The sequence below is a fragment of the Electrophorus electricus genome, unplaced genomic scaffold (genome assembly GCF_041902795.1).
Source record: "Electrophorus electricus isolate QZ-2024a unplaced genomic scaffold, ASM4190279v1 Scaffold60, whole genome shotgun sequence".
In the NCBI taxonomy this organism is placed as follows: Eukaryota; Metazoa; Chordata; class Actinopteri; order Gymnotiformes; family Gymnotidae; genus Electrophorus; species Electrophorus electricus.
In genome coordinates this window covers 453,424-467,064 of record NW_027658777.1, presented here as the reverse complement: position 1 = coordinate 467,064, position 13,641 = coordinate 453,424, and the positions used below count along the sequence as shown (strand labels likewise).

The following is a 13,641-nucleotide window of genomic DNA, read 5'->3' as shown; positions in this document are numbered from 1 at the left end:
GTAGTCTACACTACTTGGTGTTGTGAAATTCCTGCAGGCGCATACGGCTGAAAATTTGGCCTGTGTGAAATCCTCTCTTATGGAAGAATGGGAAATAAAATAAAGTCACATGTCTGGTTACTGATGGCACATCTAATATGATTGCCTGTGGAAATAGCTGAAGCTGCCTCATGCGCTTCAAAAAAAAAGAAACTGAGGTTGAAACAAGGTGTTGGAGCGATTAGTAGAACTCAGGGAGCCTGTGGGGGCAGATTTGGCGGGTTTACAAACTGATATTCCTGCGCTGATCTCTGATGTATACAGTAATGTATGTCGGTGCCGGTCTATACTGTATTCTTTTCACAAGGCAACTGTGGAGCTGTCAGACCTCAGTGGCAGGCATAATCATATCCCAACACATTTCAGACTAAAGGATTTGAACTCCCTGGCACTTCCAGACACCTAACTGGCTATAATTTGATGGGGAGGATGCAGGTTGTCTGCATGCCTCTGGAATGGCTTCTTTGACCTATTCACACAGCGATCGAGAGCCTTACACTAATGCCAGAGTCCCTCTGATTTCATACTTTTCTCTGCATTGTCCAAGATTTGTAAACAAGCACAAATCCATGGGTAAAGTTTTGTAATCAAGAACACACTCTCATGTACTTGGAACATGTCTTAGCAGATTGTGATTTACAAGCAATGTTATAAGCAACACAAGTTCAAACAGGTGGTTTGTTGACAAGGGGTCATTCATCAAACAAAACCCACATGGCCCATATGGGGATCAAACCCATGACCTTGGCGTTATTAGCACCACGCTCTGACCAACTGAGCTAATCGGCCTTTCTCCGTTCATTTTGCAGTTTTTGGTACAGCACTGAAGGGAACCTTTCCATGAAATTGTAGACTTGGTGTCCACAAGATTACGGCCACTTTTTCGACCGAGCATAGGTGAAAGTTGACACTTATTGTTCCCTCTGACAAATGGTTATTCTGCAGCCAACTTTTGAATTAAACTTCAAAAGCAAATGTGGAGAAGCTTTTGTTAAAGAGCAATTCAGTGCAGTTGTACACAGTGACGAAATCATCAATTGCAAAGTCCACTGAGCTTTATTGCTGTGAGTTACATAGTGCTGTCTATTACACCATGAAATCTGCCATAACAACAAAAATGTAATGTCTGATTCTGTGAGCCAAGGAATATAAACCTTTTAGGGACATATTTAAAATATCAGATTTTCTGCCTGAGCACAGAGTAGGCATTTTTTTCTAGCTTTAACCATACGTCCTCTTTCTTTGGAAATCTGTGTCATTGCTGCATGAATAAGCAGAAAGATTTTGAGCAATTTTTTGTCTGGGTCTAAGGGGCAATTTATTCAAACCAAAAGATGCTATTTTAGCTAGTTTGTCAAATGAACATGTCAAACCGACAGAGACAATGTGTCTAGCTACAGAGCTCTGCAAGGTTTAATTCTTGGAAGTATTTGAAGCCATAGAAAGTTATTCTGTAAGCATTGCTTAACTCAATAAAAAGAGACAGTTAGAGCCAATGGCTGCCAGATCTAACATAGCTCACATTTTATAGTGTTTGCATAGCATATCAGAATCTGCAAGAACTATTCCTGTCATTTCAGGAATAAGCTTTTTTGACTTCACAGCTAGATGAAATATTTAGGGTGGATGCAGGATTTGGTATGATCTCCTAGAGAATTGCCATTCCACTGTGTCTTCAGCTTTTGTCCGATCTGCAAACAAGTCCCACTCTAGGAGAACTAGGTCAAGTGGTAGAGTGCTCTTTTAGTATGTGAGTGTTAGTGGGATTGATGCTCACATTCTCAAGTCTAGAATTTGTAGTTTTTTTCTATGATGAAATCCTTTCTGATAGCAAATGTTTTCGGGACCTGCTAATACGCTTATGCCATGCACACATTACGTGACTTTTGAAGTTTTCAAATTGATGTATGGCTCACACTGCACAACTGTATGTCTTGGAATCTGGAAAGCTTAATTTGTGGTATCTCAGTGGCAGACATAATCAGTGATAAACCACTGATATGTCAACTGGTCTTAACACAGACAGATTTAACTTACTCTGTTGAGACTGTGTCTAACTTAAACCTTTCCTTCAAATAGAAGAGATCCTTGTTGCAGAGGTAATGTTTTTACCTTTATATGGTTTTCCCACTCATAGTCATGCAACACACAAATGCAAACCTCTCACAGACTGTCTCACACACATCCAGTTATTCATCTGAACACATGATGTTTCTGCCTCTGTACCGCTGTTAGTTATGCAATGGTTCCTCAATACTAGCACTAACTGAACAGGGTTCTGTATAAATATGATCTTTATAACAGCTGCCATAACAGCAAAAATGTAATGTCTGATTCTGTGAGCCAAGGAATTATTATTGATATTGTGAATATTTAATAACCTCCAATGCCAGCAAATTAAATTTCACAATATTGTGAAAATTGTAAAGGATACTTTATTCATGTCCTCATTGCTAAAGATTGTATCGCTTTATCACAGCGATACGCTAGTTAGCTAGCTAACAGTTGAGGTCAGCGAGTGTCAAACTCGGGGCTATAAACCATTCCTTGTGGAACCATTTCATTGTTCAGCTTTCAACTTTGATCGTTTAGGTGCTGGTAGTTTGTTAGCTAGCTAACTGTTCAGCAATAGAAAACCTACTTTTGTATGATTTAGAGACCCAAATTCACAAACCTGTGGGTTTTCAAATGTATCGTTCTCTCTAAATAAGCAAAATGAGTTAAGCCATTACTACAGCTATCGGACTGTTTGAACTACAATATTCGACTGTTCATTTATTGTTAATTAGATTAAATTAACTTTCATAAACATTCTGTATTAATAGAATGTAGTTTGTAATGACTGATTAACTGTGTATATTCAACATGAAGCTATTCATATAACGTTTCAAGTTTGGTTTATTTGTAACATACATTTATTTGCCACTTTCATTTTTAGGCTGTAAAATGAAAGCTCCTTGCTCACAATCATTGCTATAGTTTGATCAAATTCATTTATATATATAAACTCCCTATTCAATGGGAAGAAACCAGTTCATGTCATTGTGAATTGCTGGTTCTGTAATCAAAACACTGAGGTTCCATATGAGAACAGAAACTGCTGAGACTGTCCATTCTGTGTGCAGTACAATGGCTTCTAAGAGGTATTGCTGTATTTGAGACATGGTGAGGACATATTTTAGTGAAAGTCTTCCAATGATGCACCCTTACCTGAACCATTTTATGCTGTTGCTGCTGTTAAAAAATGCAGAATGGTGATTATAACGAACCGATCCTTGCACAATATATGGAGCACCTCAACCATGGGGTATCAGCTGGTGTCCCTGTGCTTGATGCATCCAAGACTCAACCAGACACTGAAGATCAAGCAGCTGGCTTCCTTCACTCCCAGAGAGGAAGTAGGTTTTCCATTTGAACTGTTGCCTTCTTAGTTAAGACGTATGCATTGTTGATTGCAGTGCCAGAGCTGTGAAACTGTGCAAGGTAATGCATGTCCATTGCTGGACTTGGGCAAAGATTGTGAGTGGGTCTTCAAGGGCAAACAGGATCTGATGGCCCACATGTAGTTTGATATTATTCCTAAATAACTAAGTTTACATGGCTATTTGAAAGAAGCTGATCATGTAAGCAGCAAAGACAGAATATCATTCTCTGACTAAGGATTTAGTTGACTCATGTTTAACCCAACTAAACTGTGGTCCTGGCTGATTTTAGTTGGACTATTGAGCCACTGACTCATGCACAGAGTTTTCTGAGTATTTTGCAGTTTCTTACTGTACTGAGTTCTTACTGAGTATAACATCAACTTTGATACATTTGTTTTCTTTTCACCGAACAAAGCCTTCAACTTTGACTGTGGTGACATGAAATCCAGATGTGCAGAGTGTTTTTTCAGTAATGCATCTTTTGCCCGTGCATTTTGATTGCAGTGTTAGGAGGTCATAACTGCTGATCAGAACTTTGGACAAGAGGGCTTATCCTCATGGCTCTCTGACTTTCATGTACAACAACAAACAATATTTTCTTATTTATTTTTTTCCAGTTGTAACAAACCGTTCTGCTGTTTTTTAACTTCTGTCAAATTTTTAATGGTTGTACAGGACAATTACGATGGAAATTGAGGTGTACAAGTGCCACCTTGAACAGACCTACGAGTTGTGCGGGCCTGTCAGACAGCTAAGCAGTATGACATCCAGCACCAGAACCGACAGCTGCGGGCCCTGCTTTTCAACCACCAGCTCAGATGCAGCCAAGATGCAGACAAAGAATTCATTAAGGTGAGTATTATTGTCAATGGTTGTCTTAGAATGGTGCTAAAGTGCTTAAGATAGTTTTTGGCGATTCTATAGCCAAGAATTCTCAAGCTCACATCTAGCTGCATTCCTGTTGGGTGTGAATGACAGTTGCTCCTTCCCAGTTGATACAAAGTGACGATAGAAAAAAAGGCGTACACGGAACTGGTAGTGAACACTGTCCTTCAAGTGCATATAAGTGCATACAGTGTTTGAGCCTGCAATCCAGTTCATTACCCTGTCCAACAGGCTCCCAGGTTCCCCTCCACATCTTCTTTGTCAGAGATAAAAATTGATATAAAAAAATGGATACTTGAATACTTTTGGTTACTTTTTTGTTCCTGGCTACCATGCTTTTTAAAGCATTGATTATTTCAAACATTGATTTATCTAAGATAAGCAAAGACCTGTTCTCTCTTGTTGCATTTTGTGGGGTTTTTTTTGTTTTTTTTGTTTTGTTTTCTTTCCAAATGAAGCTGTTGTTTTCATTTTTGGTGGGTTTCATACTATCCACACCAGCTTCCAGGTTTCTGTCCTTTTACATACCAAGCAATCAGCTTCCTTTCTCTTTGCTACAGAGCACCTCTTTTCTGTCCACACCTGCTTGGCTGGTAGCTCTCAGAAGCCTTGCCTTCCTCACCTGTGCTTTTCTGGTTGTGCTGGCCATATGTGGGTCTGGATGTGACTCTGGAGACACATCCTCTCTCCACAACAGCCCGCACACTCTCAGCGGGGGAATCATCCCACCCAAAGAAGCCCACCAAAGTGACACTGAAGCCAAAGCAAAGAGCATCACCAAAACTATGCAAATGTGGAATGACCTGGTGGGTATTCTGCCAGAGAGAGGCAATAGAGAATATCAAGCTGATCTGGTAGTCTGGAAGCAACCACCAGATGGCTGTTGCTTCTGTTGCCCTTTTGACTTCCATCAACATCTACTCAGGCAGTAAAAAGAAATGGTGTACTGGGAGGTAGTAAATCTTGCTAATCAGTACTTGTTTTTGGCCTGTGAAAATACAAACAAACAATACACATATTCAAACACTTCTGAACTACAATTGCTTATCAGGATTTACACAGGCTTATGTTCTTAATAGCACTTTGCTTACAACTTCATCAAAGCGGTTTTGTTCTACAGTATGTGAAAAGTCTACTTTCCCACACAGTTCACATGAGTCTTGATTCGTCCTGCTGGTTCTTCATGTCTGTGAATGTGAAAAATCTAACTTTTTTGCTTGGCTTCAAGCAGTGATCCTTTGATTGTATCATTCATGATTCATTTAGGATTACAACCAAGTGGTTCAATATCCAGCTAGAGGTGTACTCAAGTGAGGTAATAAAATGAAATTATTAATGTAATAATATGATGGCAGGAATTGTAAAAGACCAAATTAGGCTTCAGAAGTAAGCAGGAAGTGAGAATGACCAAATATGGCCTCTGTGGCAAGTCCAGGATTGAGGCCAGGATACCACCTAAAGATACAATTTAAAAAAAAAATGGTTTTGTAACTTGATGAAAATGTATAAATATTGAACCCACCTGAGACTGTTAGACATTCTGTGGTCAATACCTCGTCTGTATGCAACATTGAGCTCAGAATAAAGATGGCACCGGCTATTCCCTTCAATTCATTACTTTATTTTCTATTTAAAGTGTACTTGAGAAAAGGACTGGAATGTGGGAAAAATCTAGGAACCACACAAGAATGTCTGGAGATAAAAATTCAAGGCTGCATAGCCATACCTTAATGTGAGAGATCCTCCATTTCAGAGTCTGCTGTGTGAGAGTCCTGTGCCTTTTTTCTCTAGCTTGGAATAGGACTGTTGCTTCTGCTTCTTAAGGTTTTCAATCAACAAGGACGGTGGCTCCACCTGCAATGAACCATGAGCTTGTTATATTGAACTGCACAAGACAGTAAATTAACTCTTGTATTCATTCTGTATGAAGTGCGCCTCACTTGAGATGTCAGCCAAAGTTTAGCAGTAAATATGGTTATCTGCAGTTAAGTGTGTTGCTATTGATAGACATCTTCAGCTAAAAATAAGTCTTCCTTGACCCTAATCCACCAAGCCCAGATACAACACAGACATGCATGTGCTGTAGTTGGCTTCAAAACATTCAATGAACTTGTCAGCAACATGGTCCAGATTCCTGCAGCATGTGACATGCGTCTGCACGCATCCTGCCCCCACAGTCTCTGCCTGGCTCCCCCCACCCTCCTCCACCCCCAGTTTGCTCTCTCATCCTGCCCACCAGCAGCTAATGTCCACCGCCGCAGCGCAGCACCTCCCACTGTATGCTGCATGCTCCTCTGTGTGCCTGTGGTAAAACCTCGCCAAGTTTAGTGTTCTAGCCACTGCACTCCCCTCCCCAACTCACACATCAATCTCAGAGGCAGATGGATTCCTGTCTCCCAGCCGCATCCCAACTTTTTGATCTGTACACATACTTGGATAAATGTTCTCTGTGAATACAAAACAGCAACATTTGTCTAGTGTACCGGAGACCTCTTGGAAGTTTTGTAGACAGATGAGGTCAGGCTGTGCTAGCTGAGAGAGACGATATTTGAGCTTGAATCTGACTAGCACATGCACAGAAGCATAGGGTATTATGAAGGCTCTGCATGATATCGTGACCCAAGGTTGAGCTTACAGTAGGTTGCCATATTGCCTCATATCAAGGGCAGTGTACGTTGGAAGACCATAGCAGAGACGTGTGACCGAACTATGTGCACGAGCGCATAACATGCCGCATTCCTTGTTTTCTCCCATTTTTGAGTGAAGCTAATTGATAGTGCCATCTGCCATCTCCTTTTAGAAAGGCAGTGCAGTGCCTTGGCCGTTGATGTGAGTTGTTTTGTCAAAGGAAAGAATTGAAAATGTGAGCGGTGATCTCCATGTAATACTTAGGCTTTAATGCCCTTTACCACTCATTCAGTGCTTGTCTGTGTTTATGTTTTCAGTGTTACAGTGTGATTTTATTTAGGTGAAATTTGTTTTCAGTCTATCTGCAGTAGTGCACTTAAAGGGCCAGGAAGGTTAGTGGAACACATTTGCTCTGCCTCTGACCTCACAATTCCACTGTAACAACAGTGTTCAATTCCATCATTTAAAAAAAAAAAAAAACTTGGTTTGGTTTAAATTTGTTTAAAGATTTGTTTAAATTGTGTGTGCCAGTGTATCTGAGCGTGTTACAGTCTCTCTGACCCTCTACACCCATTAGTGCGTTCTTCCACTAGCTTCTCTCTCGTTCCTGCTTCAATATTCAAGGGAGGATTGAGATCCATTCAGGTAATTTTGCAGTCTTCAAAAAATGCATTGAAAGACATTCCAGTAGCTCAGTGGTGCACCTGCGCTCCACTCTGCTCCCCAGTTCGGAGGATGCCAGCACCTATGTTTAGTCTTTTATGTTTAGTCTTTTTTAGTCTGTTTCTTTTTATTTCCTTTGGACTCCAGTGCTTTTTAATAATCTGTTTTGGACATGGTATGGCTGCTCCATTACCCAGGAGCCCATACAAAGGTTCATTTCTGCCTGCCTGCATAACTGCTGGAGGGAGGATTTTATGTCCAGAAAATGTTAAGATGGCAACAGCTCGGTGGGAGACAGTATGTGAGAATCACGTCTTAGGCTCATTTTACTGTTTCTCATGTAGAAGGAATTCCCTCACTGTGTTCCCATTCTGAGCATCAAAGCCAACTGGGATGGGGGTTTGTCACATTCTGAATTCTAGCTCATGTCATATTTTGTCAGCATTGGCTTTGATAGACTCAGGTTATCGGTACAAATTTACATTCAAGATTAGTTGTCTTTTACATATATATCCCCTCTCCTGCAATCATGGCTAATTAGCTGCATCCATCATTGTAATTGTTTAATTTTTCATGCTAGTTCATTCACCCTTGTATTAGTGCCATGCATGTGAAACAGACTCTTGAAAGGTTTTCTTTTTGTATCTTGCATGCCTAGCATAATAGGACATTCAAAATCCCTTAAATTTTAAACTTTTTTTTTTATGTATATATCTCCTCAACATTCCCAGTACAACTGCTGTAGAGTCCACGACTCAACTCTTGACTAAAGTCTTCACTCCGAGCGTCTGAGCCGGCTGCTGCGGCATACGCCACGCTGCTCTGTGACCCTCACTCTCCACTCCTCTCCTCTCCCAGCTTTTCCAGATCCCTCAGATGCAGACAGCCCAGCCTGCCATTCCAAGTAACAGCGCTTCCTTTCGACCCGTGTCCGGCCAGCCCATCATGATGTTCCTGACGCCCATGCCCTTCACCTCATCCCAGACCGGCCAGTACTACGTACTCCAGTACTACGTGCCTCAGGTACCCAGAGCAGAGAAAAGCGCCTGTGCAAATATGTACACAGTGTAGCAAATGGGTTGAAAATCTGTCTATAAACAGGTTGGCCAGCAATAAATAAACTGCTCCTAAAATGTGTAGATAAAAATATGTTTTATCTTGGAAGCAGAAATGAGAAGTTCTAGTTTAGTTTTTTTTCAGTGTAAAAACTAAATGTTTTTGTAATTTTTGTTTGTTTACTGCTTTGAATATCTCTTTTAGGAGTGTCCTATATGAATGGCCATGTCTGGTGCTAGGCCCTTTACCTCTGCTGTTCTGTTTCATTCTCAGTATCACCACAGTGGCCTTCCTTACGTGGGACATCCCCAGCAGTACTCCGTCCAGCCCACAGGACCCAGTACATTCTACCCTGGGCTCTTTCCTGCAGACTGCCCACTAGCATATGGTGAGTTTGGACTTCGCTTTCTCTACCCCCACCTGGGAAACCTACATGCGTGCTCTCACTGATAAAGAGACCTTTCTTCTGGGTATTCCTGCTGGCTGAAACTGGTTTTTCTTTTGCTCTCTAACTGAAACCAGTGCTTTTTTTTGGTCACCACTAGTGGCAGGGCCTTCATACTATCCTGGCCAGATCATATACACCAAATCTCCATCCATAATAGTGCATACAGCTCAGCAGCCTCCACCCACTAAGAGGGTAAAGAAAACAGTGAGTATTCCCCATGCCTCAGAGGTGAAATTAATTTAATTGTGGATTGACTAGAACTTGCTGTTCGTTAAGATCCGTATCCGAGACCCTAACCAGGATGGCAAGGATATCACAGAGGAGATCATGTCAGGAGTAGGCATTAGCCAGAACACAAGCCCACCAGTGGGACGTCCCTGCACTACCCCTACTGCTCCACAGGTAAGCCGTTCAGTCCCACAGCCCGAGCCCCTGATCGGCTGCAGGCCGCTGCTTCGCGTCATCCACTCCACAGGTCAAAGTTCTCTCTCATCTAGTCCTCCCTCATAATAAGCTCTGAGCTGATTGTTTGGTTGTTTGGCTGGCTTTCATTGTCTTGTCCTATTAAAAGCATCATACAATCAGCAACAAAATCTGATGGTGTAGTTTGATTTCCGGCCATTCTCTCTTCCTTCTTCAGTGATTCGGTCACACCGTTGACCCTCCTCCGTCATATTTGACTGGTTGCAGTAGCTTGTGTGATTGTGGCTGTTCTGATTTAAGAAGGCTTCTCAGATGTGTTTTGATGTTCCGACTTGCCGTGCCTATTCTTTTGTCTGCCTCCATCTTAGTTCTCCCTCACAGCCACTCGAATCCTCCTGATCTTCCCTCGTGTTCCCTCTACACAGACAGCCCGCATAAAGGCCCTGTAAGAACGATTCAGCCAAACCCTGAGCACCTCAGCTTCTCTGAGGAAAGGCCTCTCTGTAAACTCTAATTATGCTGTGCTGTGCTGTGCTGTGCTGTGCTATGCTCACCCCCCCACCCTCATTGCCATTCCCCTTCTTCTGCATGTGTGTGCAGTATCTCTCTCTCTCTCTCTCTCTCTCTCTCTCTCTCTCCATCTTTTCTGTCTTTTGCTAGTTTTTATGTCCACACCCTCATTATCCTCACATTTTCTACCTCAAATCCCAGCAGCTGAACAGCCAGGTAGCAGAGCAGGGGAATGTCATGTATAACGTGGACAGTGCTCAGGTCCTTCCTGCTCCTGTGGACTTGAAACCAGGTCAGGCCTCACTGTCCCTTTCAACCCTCTAACTACATCACACACACACACACAGCTGGTTTAGGGCTAGCTAGCACATGCATGAACTTCCTTATGAAACTAGTACTAGTTTTGTGGATGATTTGCTTTTGACTCCACTGATTATTATTTTATTTGAATTTTTTTCCCCTTTTTGGTGGTTCAACTTTCCCAACCCTCATCTGTGATTGGCTGTAGATGACGAGCCAAAGCTTGAGTGTGCAATGCTGAAGTCTTCATCACCAGCACTACGGCCAGTCGAGCCTCCTGTGCAGAGACGAGAGCCCGGCAGTCCTGCTTTTGCTCCTGCCCCTGTCTCTGCACATGGACCCGTCCCAGCTCCAGCTCCCACTCCTGCCCCCACCCCAGACTCTTATCCCCCTGAGAAATCAGAGCTTCCTCCGCAGATGTTTAACCAGCTGATGAAGCAGGTGATGGACCTCACCATCGACACGGAGGAGCGCCTCAAAGGCGTGGTTGACCTGGTTTTTGAAAAAGCCATCGATGAGCCCAGCTTCTCTATGGCCTATGGCAATATGTGCAGCTGCCTGGCTATGGTGAGTAACATGTTCCCATACATTGCTGCTGAAGTTCCATACAAAAGCAAATGCCACACAGAAGTGAACTCTGTTTGAACCACTCTAAACTGACATGGAGCTTTAATCAGCTTCTATTTAGTAACAACTCTCAACACTGTCTTATACCCAAGTGTTTCTCCTACATGTCTTTCCTGTGTAGTTAAAAGTGCCCATGGCAGACAAGCCCACCAGCACTTTGAGTTTCCAAAAGCTGCTGCTGAACCGCTGTCAGAAGGAGTTTGAGAAGGACAAGGTCAACGATGATGTTTTGGAGAAGCTGCGGCACCAGCTGGAAGCGGCCACTTCAGTAAGCAGCACTTCTGTCTAATTTACCCGACTCACCAACCCACAGATCAGGAGAAAGGGGACTGAATTCGGCAGCAGTGCTGGGAGGCGGCCTGGTCGTTATCGGGTCCAAACGCACTGTTTCTTGCTTTTGTCTTTGTTCTGGTTACTCCTCGCAAGGCCAGCGAGCGGGAGAGGCTGGAGGAGGATCTGGAGGAGGCGAAGGACAAGGCCCACAGGAGGTCCATCGGTAACATCAAGTTCATCGGGGAGCTGTTCAAGCTGCACATGCTGTCGGAGGCCATCATGCATGACTGTGTGGTCAAGCTGTTCATGACCCACAGCGAGGAGAGCCTGGAGCGTCTGTGCCACCTCCTCACAGCCATCGGCAAAGACCTGGACTTGGAGAAGGCCAGGGTAAGCAGGCCACGGGCCTTATCTGGGTTGATTTAATATTCTCAGCAGATGATCAGCACTTGCATCGGTTTATCTTTAGTATGTCATGTAAAGGTTTACGGGGCATGTGTAGATGAGTGCTAGTGTGTGGTGCAGCGACTGTGCCTATTTTGTCCAGATTTGGTCTGTGTTGCGTTTTTCACAACAAGTACTTTACACATCGAAACTGGATGAAGAAGTTTTGGATATTGTATCTTGACTGTCAGTTTTGTCTCTAGTAGGAACAGCAGTTGTGATGTTGACAGTTCAGTCACCAACTAGTTTGACAGTTATATGTGTTCAATTTTCCTGGTCTTTTTTATTGTGTATTTTTTTCTCCATGCACGCTTTTAACCAAAAAACAAGCATGTTGAAATGTTGTCTATAAAAGTTTTGCTGTCAGTGTTTTCTGTTGCTTGCCTGTTGCCTGCACTCTGACTACAGGGTAGCCAACTAATTAGGATCATCATCTATAGTGCGACTAGCATGCTGCGCTGATATCAGTGTATTATTAGGCCTTGGCAATGATTTTAAAAGTGTCCAAGTTCATGTTGTTTAGTGAAGTTGTTAGTGTGGTTGTTAGCTCTGCTCCTACTGCAGCTGACAAAATGAAAGGCTTTTATTGAGGACTGGTCAGCTGTTAGAAGGTTTTGCTCTCACAGCCTCCTCCACGTTTGCCGCCTCCTGCTGCTGCACCCTGGATTCCCCAAAGCCAAGTGCAGCTGATGACAGCACAGATACACCCACAGTGGCAGTGAACTGCTTTACAGCACTGACCAACGTGCAAGGCAGCAGGGTTTACATAAGAGTCATAAACATCTTGCGACATGAGTTCAGCTGAGAGCACACCTGATCGAATCGAAAAGGGTAGAATACCTGAAATTTTTCTACGTTTCTCTTACACTCTCTCTCTCTTTCTCTCTCTCTCAGCCAAAAATGGATCACTACTTTAAATATATAGAAAAGACAGTGAAGGAGAGGAGGGGTTCCTCACGCATTCGGTTCCTGCTCCAGGACGTCATCGACCTGCGACTGGTTAGAGACTCTGCCTGTGTTTGTGTGTTTGTGTTTGCCATTCCAGCGCATGGTGATGCAAAAGTATGCATCTGCTGATTTTGCTTTTCTAGCATAACTGGGTGTCGCAGCGAGCTGACCACGGGCCCAAGACCATTGAACAGATCCATCAGTAGGCCAAACTTGAGGAGCAGAGGAAGGTGCACCAGCAGCTGCTGTCCAAACACAACAAGAGGCAAAGGTGTGGCCCTCAAATCTGTGATAGCCTTTTTCACCTGGCTGTGTGAGGCCGAGGACAAGTCCAAGGACAAGTGACAATTGCTAAAACACAATATAATAATTCAAAACAATAATAAAACTGTGTGACAAAGAAACAAACGTTCTGACTCTAATGTATTTTTGTTTTTTCCTTTATGAACTGCAGATAAAACTATATTTAACATTTGCAGATGTTCAAAACAAAAGGCAGAGGTGAATATAGAAATAATATTATTTATTTTTATTTTATTCTTCCTTGGTTTCTTCTGAATTCAGATAGGCTCTGCCCACTAGATTTTACTTTTTTTGTTTGTTTGGGTTTTTCCTAGGATTTTCACACCATTCTGAGTGAAATTGGTGTCAAAATATTTGCAAGAATCTGTATCTCAATAATTATTTAAACAAAAACCTGACATAAAAATACAGCTGTCCTATTGCAGTCTAATATTAGTAGTACAAAGTAGTAGTACAAAGGTTAGGCTTTAACTTTAACTAGCTGTCACTCCTGAAGGACATGTTCAGATTTCATGAAATTTAAAAGACTTATACCAGTATTGACTTTGAGGTAGCTTACCAAATGTAGCAGTTTTGTCAATATGGGGCATATAATAATATGCAAATAACTGTTTCTCAACAACTGCTCTTCTGATCTTCTGATCAAGATGAAATTTTGCATACTGCTTC

The 13,641-nt window shown here is 42.5% G+C and overlaps 1 non-coding gene across 1 annotated transcript; it reads right to left on the bottom strand.

Annotated features, from left to right (window-relative positions):
• Window positions 1-754: 754 nt before the first annotated feature.
• On the bottom strand, window positions 755-828 carry trnai-aau (transfer RNA isoleucine (anticodon AAU)). Its single transcript has one exon. It is a non-coding gene; the product is annotated as a tRNA-Ile (tRNA).
• Window positions 829-13,641: the final 12,813 nt, after the last annotated feature.